This window comes from Pseudophryne corroboree, chromosome 8 (assembly GCF_028390025.1).
Source record: "Pseudophryne corroboree isolate aPseCor3 chromosome 8, aPseCor3.hap2, whole genome shotgun sequence".
NCBI lineage: Eukaryota > Metazoa > Chordata > Amphibia > Anura > Myobatrachidae > Pseudophryne > Pseudophryne corroboree.
In genome coordinates, this window is record NC_086451.1 from 270,107,685 (window position 1) to 270,123,160 (window position 15,476).

Sequence of the window (15,476 nt, forward strand, 5' to 3'; positions counted from 1 at the left end):
GCAAGTACAATAATTTAACAAAATTGCAATTAAGACAGTATTTGACATTTCAGGCTCTAATGATTTAGTTAGCCTTAGTGTGGACAGTGGAGATCACGTCTCTTATGATTCATTCCCTAATTATCTATCCACTTCTGCCAATCTGTCTTTTCAGCTGAATACATGGTTTCTGGCGCATTTCCATTCCCTACCCTATACGCTGTGTGAAGGGGGAGGAGGAGTATGGTGGATTGCTCAGGATCTTTTGCATTTTCAGTTTTAACTATACTTGCAACACATTCATGTTTTGATATCTCTCAAATCTTGCTGGTATGTCATCAGAATAATTAGGGTTCACTATTGCCCTATCACATGTGAAAAATCCTCTGGGATCAATGTTGCATAGCACAAATATAAGCAACATATTGGCGGCTCTTTTTGGCAAAACCGATTGACCATATGATTTAAAACCTCTGTATACCTATACATTTGGAACACACCTTGGTGCAATGATGGTCAAACACAGATCTCTTTTTTAAGAGACTATCTGCCCATTTTTCCGGTGGATTCAACAACTGCATACCCATTACAGGTCTCTGCCTCATCAACTTTAAATCTACTACCATACCACACCGTACATGCCCAATCTCGTCCGATCTTGGAAGCAATACGGTGTTGGGCCTGGTCAGTACTTAGGTGGTTGACCACTAAGGAATACCAGGTGTTGTAGGTCTAGTTTGATGGCAATACCTTTGTCATTACACCTACTGCAGTAATCAACACCTGGCGGGCAACTTCTTGATTTTGCCGTAATTTATGCCGCACGTTTGCCTTATATATATGGTTTTTCATCCTTATGTTCACAGTTGCATTCCCGAATTTACGATTTAAATTATTTAATCAATTTTTAAACATATTTTGTGTGTACTCTTATATTATTCATTATGAATTAAAGGTTACGTTTTAATATTAAATACGTTATACATAATTTCTATCACAGTTGTTTCCAAGAGGGAGTGCTCCCAACAAGGGTCACTTTTTTCCTTTCTCTCCTGTCTTTATTATCATTCAGTATACATAAGACAATTGTTTTGAATCACAGATGAAGAAGAGTACTATTGAAATCACAAATCAGCGTAAATTAATTGGAATCATAAATAATTGCATAAGACATTCATCATTCCATTCCATTCTATAATATGGTAAGGAGAAGAATAATGAAAAATCATACTGAGTAATCATAAACAATAACCTTCTAGCTCTCCTTAGTAAAGGTACAATATCTTCACGGGCAAATATTGTTGGAGCTCTGATTGAAGCCTGCTGTGCCACAGCATGTCAATGGGGAAATGGGCACAATTATACTCAGTTGCAGGAATTTACTTATATTTGCATCAATCACTCACAGAAATAAATGTCCGCCTTGCACTTGCATAGAGCTCAGTCTTTCAAAACAAATGTCTACCTTGTAAGCTAAAAAACTGAAGAATTAACTGGGTGCAAATAGACCAGCTGCACCCTTCTAACTTTAGGTATACCCCAATAACAAAATGAACACAGAAAATTATAAAACAGGTAAGTCAGATGTGACTTACCTAGTGCTATTGTAAACGGATAAAAATATTTTAGAGTTTAATGAATAAAGCGGTACTTTTAAAACTTTCTTGAATCTCCACATATAAATAAAGTGCACAATAGTGTAATATATTCACACAATTTTTATTTTCCCAATACAAGATAACAACCTCTTGCAGAGGTGTACTAATAAATGTAAAATAAAATTTATAAAAAAAATCCACAAATGGACAAGTTAGAGGCTTACCAGATTCTGGTGAAAGTCAGGCCTTATAGAATATGGAGATTTCGGCTCTGGAACCAATCTCCTACTGTAGGTTCTGTTCTCCCAAGAGTCCTGGATCGCCTTCCAACTAGTGTGTGTAGGATAGTACTCCTGTCACCTGCTGTCGACGTATTTAGGGACCTCTCCCTTCCTCAAGCCAGTGTGACAGAAGTTCATACAGAGGTGCTATTTAAACCCTGACTGATGACTGTAGCTGGGTCACAGGGTCAAATTTACTGAATGCACAGTATAATAGATTTAAAATATAGAGGTGGGTGGTCTGCGCACTGTGATGAATCAGTCGTATATTAGGGGTGTGCTGCTTGTTCTAGGCGTGTCCAGTCCCCTTACTTTATATGTACAAACAAATAAAAGTTGAGTATCCCATATCCAAATATTCCAAAATACGGAATATTCCAAAATACTGAATTTTTTGAGTGAGAGTGAGATAGTGAAACCTCTGTTTTCTGATGGCTCAATGTATACAAACTTTGTTTAATACACAAAGTTATTAAAAATATTGTATTATAAGACCTTCAGGCTGAGTGTATAAGGTGTATATGAAACATAAATGAATTGTGTGAATGTACACACACTTTGTTTAATGCAAAAACTTATAAAAATATTTGCTAAAGTTACCTTCAAGCTGTGTGTATAAGGTGTAAATGAAACATAAATGCATTCTGTGCTTAGACTTGGATCCCATTGCCATGATATCTCATTATGGTATGCAATTATTCCAAAATATGGAAAAATACGATATCCAAAATACTTCTGGTCCCAAGCATTTTGGATAAGGGATACTCAACCTGTAGGTGTAAAACCTAACTGCGCTCAACTCCTGGGTGTTGTGTGCTTTGGTAGTGATTACCTATGTAGTTTAGTGGAGAGTGTCCCAGTGTACACTGAATGATGATAACTGAAATGTGTATTCCTATGTTTATTGATATGCAGAATTATTTGATCAATAATGGTATAAATTTAAGTTGGTATCAATACACAAGTAAGTAAAAAAGTTCAGTCCAATGAGAACATATAACTCTGTCCTCAGCTGTTCATGATACCTTTCTGATTGAGATTAGAAAGTTTAAAATACACTTGCTGTTATGTAACGGAGACGTCTTTAAGAGTGATATCTCTGAACGCACAGTTGTTTTTTCCTTTGCTTTAACAAGCTTAATTTTTAAAAAAAATTTGAGAGGGAGGAGAGCTTCCATCTTCATGAGAAGCTGAACCACCAGTCATGAACATAGGCCAAGGCCTTAGCTATTCCTCTCCACTTCATGTCGTGAATAGCATATTGCCAATTTTACGTTTCTTATCAGATAATTCCTTTTTTTGGGGGTTATTAATTTTTTCTTCTTGGCTTTAACATGCCTTCTATGACATTGGGCATTGGCCTTAGAAGACGACGTTGATGAAATTGCTTTGTCAATGTCATGACTGGTGGCAGCAGCAGCTTCAGCACTAGTACTAGGAACTGGAAGTGGTTCCTGATCTTTCGCTATTTTTTCCTCCAAATTTTTGTTCTTCATTTCACAGTACAGCACCCCTTTATTATTACAGCATGCAGAACAGTGCCCTCTTATTTTCACAGCACCCCTTTATTTCTACAGCATACAAGACAGGGACAGTGTACCTTCATTTTCACAGCACCCCTAACAGCACAGGACACCACAGTGACCAGGCAGCACTGTTAACAGAGGTCTGTCTCCCTCACTCTCCAAGTATGGAGTGAAAATGGCGGTGATGCGCGGCTCTTTATATGGAATCCAAAATCCATGAGAATCCGACAGCGGGATGATGATGTTTTGCCTCATTCTGGGATCTGAGTCTGGCAGGAGGTCCCGAGCTGGACTCGGATCATGAAGTTCGGGGGGGGAGGGGGGTTCAGATCTCTGAGGTCTGAACCCGCTCATCTCTAATCAAGATACAGTACATCTATTCTCTGTTTTTAGGAAATACCTCTACAAACGAGAAGTACATTTAGATTCAGTATGGGATCTCGGCAGATGGGATCCAGGCGGTCAGGAGACTGATGCCGGAATCCCAATGGCAGAAAGTGAAGCGAGTCCCCTTGTGGGCTCGCTGCACTCTCCATGCAGTGTGCCCGGTGGAGAGCTTAGGTTGCCACACTATTTTATACCCCCTCTGGTGGTGGCATGGACCACCACCCTAGGGTGAATACTGGGAGTGTGTCGGGAGTCCATGCGCCAGCATGTCACCTGCTGTTGGGTTTCCGGCATCGGTCTCCTGACCGACGGGAACGGGACAGCTGGGAAACTAAAAGCATCTCATACATTTGGGTGTCAAATCTAATAGGAGCACTGCCCAAGTAATATAGAGCTGAAATTTTACCCTCTTACCACTACAGAACTACACCTCTCATTAAATAACACATTATTATACATAAATTACGTCTTGGTTTCTCCTAATTTAAAATAAATCTTGACAAAGAGGGGACATTGTGGTTTGTCTTTAATATGTGGAAATTTTATGTTTTTGTGTTTTGTCACATTGGTCAAAGTGCACTTAGTAATCTGCTTTCCTACAACTGTGTAACTCGAAGATACAAAACGTATCCTATTGAAAGTTTACAATGAGACCCAATACTCAACACCTCAGAAGTTGTTGGATAACCAAGTACTTTTGTTGGAAGAAGAAGGCTATAGCTCTTCCTTGGTTTTGTGGGTACAACATTAGGCACTCATGTGTCTTATCCATGCTTGGCAAGGGATGCCCATGATTTCATAGATTTTTCCCATCAGACGGTGCAAATTTCTACCTTTCTAGGATGTGGCAAGCTTATCCCAGAAAGTACAGTAGTGTGAATAAGTTTTGGTTATTTACTTCATTTGATTTAAAAACAACTTTTTCTTTTATAAATAGGTTGACTAATGGTACATACTGTATACAGTAATTACAAATTTAAAAGCATCTTGTAATAAAAATGTATAATCATTTCTCAGTCCATAAACAAGAACTTCAGCAAGAAATCAATGCAAGCTGTTCTTCTTGTGATAAGCAAGTATTGGATTCCGGTACAAAATTATTAAATCTGCAGCATATTTCACATTAATTATGTATATGTATATAGTTAGACAATTCTACCAGACCATAGTAATGTGTCATGCACAATACTAATGCTGATGTTAACACACATTGACATGTAACTGTGAATGTCATACAACTATTAAATTCTGACTGTATATAGAGATGAATAACGTTGAGAGAGACTATCATGCAAATCAAGTTTCATGGTTGAACAGGCTTTTTCACAGCTCCAGCATTACAATTTTTACCCCTTTGCACAAGGTTTGCAAATTTTTCATTTAGAAAACTATACACTTTATTAATAAATATTACAAGACATTGGTGTCACTGTGACACTGCTGTGTGGTTTGATGTTAGCAGGATTCAACATAAAGCCAATCTATGATGGAAAAAGTGCAAAATTACGCAACTAATTATGGATGTGGCATTTATTCAGTGGAATAGATTGAAGAATTTTGTACCAAACAATTTTTGACACCAGCCTATTATACATAAAAGTATACAAAATATCTTCTGTGTCTAAGAATTGTGTAAAGCTTTGCAATTCCTCTTCCAAACAGCCCTTTCACTAATAGGGCCGCTTGGAAGTAATTATTCCATTTACTCCAATTAATGTTTTCACTATATATCAATTATTAATTACAACTGTAGATATGCTATTGCAGAGATATGTGATCACTATGTTATGATCTTTTTACAGTATATTTGCAGATTACAGATATATTGGGATGTCCATCCAAAACAAACTTTTACTTTATTCCATATAACTACTGTAAGTGCCATGTGGTGTTTAATAGTGGCACAGCAAGTATTTTTTTCCCTAATCTCCAGCCATCTGCACGTTTATTAGGTTTCAGTAGGATCTACTGACGGTCGGGATGCCGGCCGTCAGTATACCGACAACTGCATCCCGGCTGTCAGTATGCCGGCAGCGGGGTCAGCCCAAAAAGTCCCCTTGAGGCTCTGTGCGCTCTCCACGCAGCGGGCTCGGTGGATCGCTGCGCTTGCCACAGGTTCTTTTCCCACTCTATGGGCATTGTGAACACCCATGAGTGGGAATAGCCCTTATGCGTCGGGATTCCGGCTGTCGGTATTGTCACCTGTCGGGATTCCGGCATCGGTATCCCAACTGCCGGCAATGTAACTGCATCCTGTTTATTTAATAGATACACTAATGTGCATGAATCCTCACTTGTGCAGGGTCTCCATAGCTGTGATTTGGCAAAAGACAGGTTAATTGTCACTGCTATTTTCCTTTTAGTGTTTGACAATCTCAAGTAGATGTCATCTCTCTCACACCTCTTCTTGCTCTTTTCTTATAGAATGTAAGCTCTCTCATTAGCAGGTCATTCCCTAACCTTTGTTTTCAGTATATCCTATTTTTCCTCACTTTCTGGAATTGCAGTGCACCATGGGGGTCATTCTGAGTTGATCGCTCGCTAGAAACTTTTTGCTGTGCTGCGATCAGATAGTTGCCGCCCACAGGGGAGTGTATTTTCGGTTTACAAGTGTGCGAACGCTTTTGCAGCCAACGGCACAAAAACGTTTTTTGCAGTTTCTGAGTAGCACTTGACTTGCTCACCCACTGCGATCACTTCAGACTTTTTGGTCCCGGAATTGACGTCAGACACCCGCCCTGCAAACGCTTGGACACACCTGCGTTTTTCCAAACACTCCCGGAAAATGGTCAATTGACACCCATAAACACCCTCTTTCTGTCAATCACCTTGCGATTGGCTGTGTGAATGGATTCTTCGTTAAATCCATCGCCCAGCACCGATCCTCTTTGTACCTGTATGATACGCCAGTTTTGCAGAGTTTTAACCTGATTGCAGTGCTGAAAAAAGTTGTTAGCAAGCGATCAACTCGGAATGACCCCCCATGTCAATGTAAATCATGGGCTGAATGTAATAGCCTGTGTGTGTGGGACTTTGTGCGAGTCTGCCTATATTTATAAAGCACCAATCATTTACAAGGCAAAATCAACCTGGTTTGCCAATTAGCATAGCATTTGCATGTCAAATGCGACTGCAGACTCCAAATTGTGGCAGATCCCCATCAGAACAAACAATGTCCAAATAACATTGGTATCAATGCAAATCGTGAATTTACTAAGGATCATTTTTGTGAAATCGTACCAAAATCACAGCACAATTCAACAAATCAATGCACTTAACAAAAGGCAGCTTGTTTGCTGTGAAGGCTGCACAGACCAATGAGATCCCTGCAGCCTTTTGTGTCTAAAGTGATGTAAATAGTTAATTAGTTAAAAAGAAAACCATTCCATGGTCTGTGAGGCAGTCCTGTTTCAAGAAATATGTGGGCAAAAACGGCATGGCGGGGTGCCCAGATTTCATTTAACCAGCACTAGGCCCTCAAATCGATCCTGGTTCCAGAAATATGGGGGGGGGGGAGGAATGAATAGGGGTCCCCCGTATCTCCAATAACCAGCAACTGACTCTCACTAAAGAGGTGGGAGGTAATGCCACAGCCAGGGGACACTATTTTTGGGATCGCCACAACCAAAGCATTAACCCCCCCCCTCCTAGTAGTTAGCCCAAGGAAGTGGAGACCCGACAAAAAAAGAGGGCCCCCCCTCTCCATGGTACCCACGGCCTGGACTGAAGCCCGGGATTATCTCTGGCACCCCCTTTGGTGGTTGGTACCGAGTTGATAGTATTCAGTTACAGGTGGATTCATCATGTATTTTACAGGAGGACTACAGGTCCCAGCAAGCCTCCCCTGCATGCTGATACTTGGAGAACTACAAGTACCAGCATGCAGGGCATTAAGAGCCTGCTGGTACCTATAGTGTCTCTGTAAAAGAATATTAAAATAAAGACAGGACACACCATAGATAGTACAAGTTACATACACACACTCACACATACTGTATACTCACTTTGTCCCTGGCATGTTCAGTCAACTTGTCCAAGTACAATTCGCTACATGGATATGGGGTCAAAATCCATACTCACCTACAGTAGCTATGGAGAAGATCAGTCCTTTTCTCCAGTACGCATCACAGGGGATAAAAAGAAAAAAAGAAATGTCCCGAACCCATCTGGACCTAGTGGAGCTATATGTGTATACACATTTCTCCTGAACCTCACCCCCTCCAGTCTCAGTGCATGTCCTCGTGTCTAGGGAAGCCAATCCCGGGCCATTTTTCAATCCCGGGTATTGAGATTGAAAAATGGCCAATCCCGGGATTCCCGGGATACCCGGGATTTGTTCTTAACTATGTGGCCCCTCCTCGCCCCGCACACATAACTCACCATATACCAAGGGCGGGCGGGTGTGAAACATCCTCCACTCTCTCCTGGCGGCTCCCAGTGGCGTGTGACGGTACAGCATGAACTCTCACGCTGCGCTGGGGAGCCGGAAAAAGGAAGCTGGGCAGCTTCTGAGCATCCTGTGGATGCTCAACGCTAATCCCTCAATCCCCAGGATTGGAGCTTCCAATCCTAGTATTGAATCCCAGCCATTTTTGGCCCTAAATCCCGGGATCCCACCAATCCCGATCCATGGAATGGCCACCATACTCGTGTCCTATTGCTTCTCTTCATTTGGAGATTGTTTCCCTCCTGGACTTTGTTAAAACCATTGATATATTTGAAGGTTTCTATCATGTCCCCCCTTTCCCTTCTCTGCTCCAAACTATACATATTGAGATTTTTTAGTCTTTCTGGATATGTTTTGTGATGTAGGCAATGAATCATTTTAGTTGCCCTTCTTTGTGCAGGCTCTAATGTATTAATATCCTTTTGAAGATATGGCCTCCAGAATTGAACACAGTATTGTAGATGAGGCCGTACCAATGACCTATATAGTGGCATCATTACTTATTTCTTTATGCTGCTGATTCCTCTCCCAATGCAGCCAAGCATCTGACTAGCTTTCCTCATTGCTTTGTTACATTGCTTACCTGCCTTTAAGTCACCTGAAATAGTGATTCCTACAGTAGATCCCTTTCCTCCTCAGTAGTTTCCAGTATAGTACCATTAATACTATATTGAACCTTTGGGTTTTTGAGACCCAAGTGCATGATTTTGCATTTTTTGGCATTAAACTGTAATTGCCACACTCTTGACCATTCCTCTAGTCTACCTACTATAGATCCTCAATCATTTGTTGCTTACTTTTGTGTCATCTGCAAAAAAGGCATACTAGAAATGTGCTTTCCTACAGAGCTGCTAATGTGCCACTATGAGTATAGGCTGGGGCAGGATAGCCTGGGGGGCAGTGGGGAATTTGCCCCTGGACTAATACTTTTTTTTGTGTTTTGGAGTCACAGATATATGACAGGTGGCAGGGGAAAAGGGCATAGGATGCTCCCTGGCTACTTCAGTTGTGTTTATTAATATGTTAGAGCAGCAGGGCAGCAACTTCTGTCAGTCTCCTGGCAATCTGCCAAACATCATCATACATGCTCTACAATGTCTGATCATTCTGCTGGACTGCATCACTGCTGCATTATGCTGATTGGTGGATGGCACTGGCCATCTTCTAATCACAGTGGTATAATGTCTCCACACACTGATTGGTGCATAGTTGGAGCTATCTGTCAGAGTACATAAAGCTGTTAAGTAGGACTAAAAGATGGTGGGCTGGCCAGGTCAGGCTAGTATATTAATAATAGGATTTTTAATTTATCCCACGTTGATTTGAGGCCTGAGGTCACAATTTTGCTCTCAATTATTGGTGTATATGTATTTTTAAGGTATACATGTAGGCATGTTTCTGTGCAAGTCAGTAATATTATTTATAGTGTTATATACAGTAGTTGTGCCCAGTTCAGCCCCTTTCCTGAAGAAAATGATTTGTGCTTGGGCAACAATACAGTACTTGAGCTTTCTGGGACAAATACACATTTTCAAGCATCAGGGAGGTGGCATCAGTTGCTGTCAGTTGGCCAAGTACTTAAGAACTGTCCCTGCTAAGACATGAGCTACTGGACATATTTTGTTAACATGCATGTGTAACTATAAGTTAAAGTTGGGATTTCCCACCTCTTGCATTGCCAGAACCATTTGACCTAGATCAGGTGTTAAAATGTTAAGGTTATCTATCCCCAAATGTCAGCTATCCTCTCCATAGAGTATAGTGGAGCATAGTGGATAAGATGAATAATGTTCATATTATATTGGGGCAGAGGGTGGCATCTGGCACATAATCTATAGTTACTGGTAATATAATGTAAGCTCATGCTGGCATATGCTTATATTAGCCCTGCCTGTATAATCAATCATAAGAATATTGTGGATGTATCTGTATTAGAGTCATGTGTGCTGATAAATGGACAGATAGCACTAGAGGTGGAGACTGGTGATGGGGATAATAAATGACTAAACAGCATAAAGTACTAACTAGATCTTCCCTTCTGCTGACCATGTCTTTTGATTTCATTTTTCGATTCAGTGCTGACCTTAATTTCCCTTAACCTTTATAACTAAATATCCTATGAAATGAGTGGATCATGGGCCAGATTACCTCTAGGCAATTTAGGCCCCTGCCTTGAGCCTGATGCAACCTACTGGATAGCAAAAGGTGGTCTGAATATACAAGCAGGTCCCATCCTCTTCATGCCATAAAGGAGTCTACCCCCACAGCGTTGCAGCTTCAAATTAGATTGTCCCTTCCATAGGACCAGCCATATCTGTGCTGTAGCACATATAATCAATCCTCCCATCTCCATCCCTCTCTTCTACCCTTGCTTGCCTCCTTCTTCTGCTGTCCTTTAGTCCTTTCACCCTACCCTATTCTATATATTTCCAATGGGGTAACTTGGTGACAGGTGTGAGTTGGGGCCCAGAGTAGGAGGAATGCCAGCATTACTGTCCATGTGCTGCCTGTAGCACTGGAAAGGCAGAGCAAGTGCATTTACACACTGTGAAGGAGTAGGAAGAAGATACAGCACCCGCAATGGGTGAGGGGCAGTTCAACTTTAATGGTGCTTCATTTGCATTGGACATGAGCCCCAGGGCCATAAATTCCATCTGCCATTGTAAAGGACATTCTGTTTTTGTAAGCGACGCACAGTATATCTGACAAGGGTTGATGAAGAGGATTGTCAGAGACTTGACTGAAGAGTAGAGATGAGCGGGTTCGGTTCTCCGAGATCCGAACCCCCCCCGAACTTCACCTATTTTACACGTTTCAGAGGCAGTCTCGAATCTTCCCGCCTTGCTCAGTTAACCCGAACGTGCCCGAACGTCATCATCCCGCTGTCGTATTCTCGCGAGATTCGTATTCTATATAAAGAGCCGTGCGTCGCCACCATTTTCACTCGTGGATTGGAGATTGAACGGAGAGGACGTGGCTGCGTTCTCTCCCTGAAAAGCTCCGTAATCTGTGCTCAGTGTGCTGCAAATATCTGTGTTCAGTGTGCTGCAAATATCTGTGCTCCATGTGCTGAAAATATTGTTCTCTGCCTGAAAACGCTCCATATCTGTGCTCAGTGTGCTGCAAATATCTGTGCTCAGTGTGCTACATTGTGGGGACTGGGGACCACCAGTATATAATTATAGTAGTACAGTACAGTAGGCCATTGCTGGATCTTGCAGCTCTGTGTCAAGTATACTATCTCTGTGCTGCATTATTGTGAGCAGTATATAGTAGGACAGTGCAGCATTTTGGTGACCAGCAGTATACATATAGTACAGTACAGTAGACCATTGCTGTATCTTGCAGCTCTGTGTCAAGTATACTATCTCTGTGCTGCATTATTGTGAGCAGTATATAGTAGGACAGTGCAGCATTTTGGTGACCAGCAGTATACATATAGTACAGTACAGTAGGCCATTGCTGTATCTTGCAGCTCTGTGTCACTTCTAGTATCCTGATCAGTGCTCAATATCTGCTGCATTGTTGTGACCAGTATGTATACTGTACTGTGCGACGTGTGTTATACACCTGGTGATTTTATACATCCTGTTATCTGTACTGAGCGATGTGTGAGATACACCTGGTGATTATACACCCTGTATACTGTACTGTGCAACATTTGTGATACACCTGGTGATTATACACCCTGTATACTGTACTGAGCGATGTGTGAGATACACCTGGGGATTATACACCCTATATACTGTACTGTGCGATGTGTGTTATACACCTGGTGATTATACATCCTGTAATCTGTACTGAGCGATGTGTGAGATACACCTGGTGATTATACACCCTATATACTGTACTGTGTGATGTGTGAGATATACCTGGGGATTATACACCCTATATTATTATTATTATTATTATTATTATCCTTTATTTATATGGCGCCACAAGGGTTCCGCAGCGCCCAATTACAGAGTACATAAATAATCAAACAGGAAAACAGCAACTTACAGTTGATGACAGTATAGGACAAGTACAGGGTAAATAAACATAGTTGCATCAGCAGATGACACTGGAATAAGTATCAGGTGGCAGAAGACTGCTGGATGTGGTACAGTTGAAGATTATTAAAGTAAGACAAAGGATAAGCACATGAGGGAAGAGGGCCCTGCTCGTGAGAGCTTACAATCTAAAGGGGAGGGGTAGACAGACATGGGTGACACAGATGGGGTACATAGAGAACATAGAACAGAGGGTTAGGATGAGATTTGGCTGGGTTTGGTGAAGAAGTGGACACCCAGAAGGCACAAGTCAATACTTAACATTGCAACATTTTACTGGGCTATGCAGGAGAAAATTAAAAATAGGGAAAAAAAAAAAGAAATCGATAACTTCTACCGCTTTCAAAAAGTTAAATGGAAGCTGAAATAATGGACAACTACCTCATGGAAGCCAGATACAGTATACCAAACAGTACTTAGCAGAGTTAGGAATAAGTGCTTATGAAATACAGTAACATTTTGTCATAATATTTCAGAAATGGCTGGTCTCTTGCACTCTTTTGCTCTAATACACCACCTGCTTTAGGATTTATATTCAAAAACATTATGTCTTCATAATCCCAAAAACGTCAGTCTTCTTTGAAAGTGGTTTGTTCCTTTGTAAGGGAAAGAGAACAAATGTTCTCAAACAACTGTTTCTCAATTTCTTTTTCCTCTGGGAAGGGATTGTGGATTCGCATGAATATCTGAGCATTTCTGTAATCAGAAAGCAGCGACTTTCTACAAATGTTTACGAATAATTCCAGTGATTTTGTCATTTTCGTCCAGTGATTTGGACCAATAATACCATTGATTAGAACAAATAATTCCAGTGATTTTGTCATTTTCTTCCAGTGATTTGGACCAATAATACCATTGATTAGAATGAATAATTCCAGTGATTTTGTAATTTTCTTCCAGTGATTTGGACCAATAATGCCATTGATTAGAACGAATAATTCCAGTGATTTTGTCATTTTCTTCCAGTGATTTGGACCAATAATGCCATTGATTAGAACAAATAATTCCAGTGATTTTGTCATTTTTTTCCAGTGATTTGGACCAATAATACCATTGATTAGAACGAATAATTCATGTGATTTTGTCATTTTCTTCCAGTGATTTGGACCAATAAGACCATTGATTAGAACGAATAATTCCAGTGCTTTTGTCATTTTCTTCCAGTGATTTGGACCAATAATACCATTAATTAGAAGGAATAATTCCAGTGATTTTGTCATTTTCTTCCAGTGATTTGTTCCAATAATACCATTGATTAGAACAAATAATTCCTGTGATATTGAGGTCTTTGTGTCGCTTAGCTTAGCCATCCAGCGACCACAGTGCACCTCTTTTTCTCTTTTCTTTGCATCATGTGCTGTTAGGGGCCAATTTTTTTATGTGCCATCCTGTCTAACACTACAGTGCCACTCCTAGATGGAAATGCAAAGGAAATAGAAAAGCAATACCCAAAGGTATTACCTATACCCAGGCGCTAGATGGGTGGTTCCCCACAGCAGCTGTAAGAAAAGGGTTGGTCAGACCCCTAAACAATATGTAAAACAGAAAAATGCAGCGCTTAAATGGTCACATAAGCAAAAACAAAAACAAATAACGTATAAAAATGCTTATTTAATATAACTTATTTAAAAGGTGATCTGTATTAATGAAATATATCTAGTAAAACTTTCACAAAATTTTCAATCATGATAGGTGTTTTTCATATATCAAAATGTCCTTGTAGAAGGTCGGTATTAAGGAACCTGTTCCTATAATAGTCCCCTTGCAAAAAAGGACCCTTTGTCCTATCCGTGAGTTTATAGTTACCACCAGCGTCCCTTGAGGTAATTAAGCGAAGCTGCATCCGCAAAGTGGCTGCTCCTCAGAGGGTGGTAGATGTGGCTCCTCCACGGTAGTTATAGGTTCTTTTAAGGGTCCAATTTGTTGAAAGGCAATTGCGGGGGCTTGGTCCAGGTCCAATCCTTCCAAGGTTTAGGTAAACACGCTATCAGGCAAGTCCCACCAACGCGTTTCGTTGCTTGCATGCAACTTTTTCAAGGTGCTAAAAGGCCTGCCAGAAAGGGTTTATATACTCTACCAAATATGGCTGCTCATTAGCAATGTAATTAATTATGACCACCTGTTTGCATTATGTGACCAAAATAATGACAGACATAGGAGCTGGAACCATTAGTAATATACTTATATATATAATTCATTATGTTAAAACACATTTTTGTTCAAATATAAGAAATAAAAAGCTTTAATTTCATCAGGATCCGATCACATGATCAATGACATCAGCATAAATTAAGAAGTCAAACAGAGAGAGGGAGAAGATACGGATAAGAAATCCATATAAGCTAAATTACTCACATGGCTTATATACTAATAATCCGTTGCATGTATTGTAGATAATTGTACTCTGGTGACGTAATAAAACCCCACTGTTGGATCTAATAATAACTTCAGCTAAAACTGAGCGGAAGTCCGGGTAGGTTGAGACGGAGGCATAGACGGGGCACTGTTCCGGCCACGTCATCCCTCCGAGTCCCTGTGTATTGCTCGTTGCCAGGTTACGCTTGCGTGTCACGACGACGTGGGTCCCGGAGTCAGGAGACACGTCATCCCTCTGCGCATCGGCGGACGTTATCGTGAGGGGAATGTAACCCTCATCACGTTGTCAATTCTGTATATACAAACGTTGTCATGGCAACGTAGCAATATCACCTTGGGCTGCCATATATCTGAGATTAAAGCATCTCTAGTATTAATTGCGCCACATTGTAAATTCATATATAGAGCTTTCTATTAGTATCACCATAGATGGCTAAAAGTTAAGAGATATATCAGTCTAGTCATCTCCAATACTGGGGATGCTGAACGTGTAGAGATATGTGGATATGAATATAAACAGAACATATAGCACCAAAATTCCTAATTACATTAATTCTCTAGTTATGGAAAGTTACCACAGGAGTATGTCAAATATAGATCACCGTGGTGACATCTAATATCTGATATCTCTCAAGAGAGGAGGGAAGAAAACAGAGGGGGAGGGGGGGGGGGAGGAAAGGGGGGGAGAGAAGAAGGAGGGGGGAGAAGGGGAGGGAAAAAAGGCAAACTAATTTTAAACATCTTATGTATACAGATAGATTTCGCTTTTTTCTTCTCCACATTATGCTTTGTATATTATGCAATAAGTGAGGCAACCATAAATTTATCAG

At 40.7% G+C, this 15,476-nt stretch overlaps 1 pseudogene; it reads left to right on the forward strand.

The window, feature by feature from the left end:
- The first annotated feature begins 593 nt into the window (after window positions 1-593).
- Window positions 594-712, forward strand: LOC134950251 (5S ribosomal RNA; annotated as a pseudogene).
- The last annotated feature ends 14,764 nt before the right edge of the window (window positions 713-15,476 follow it).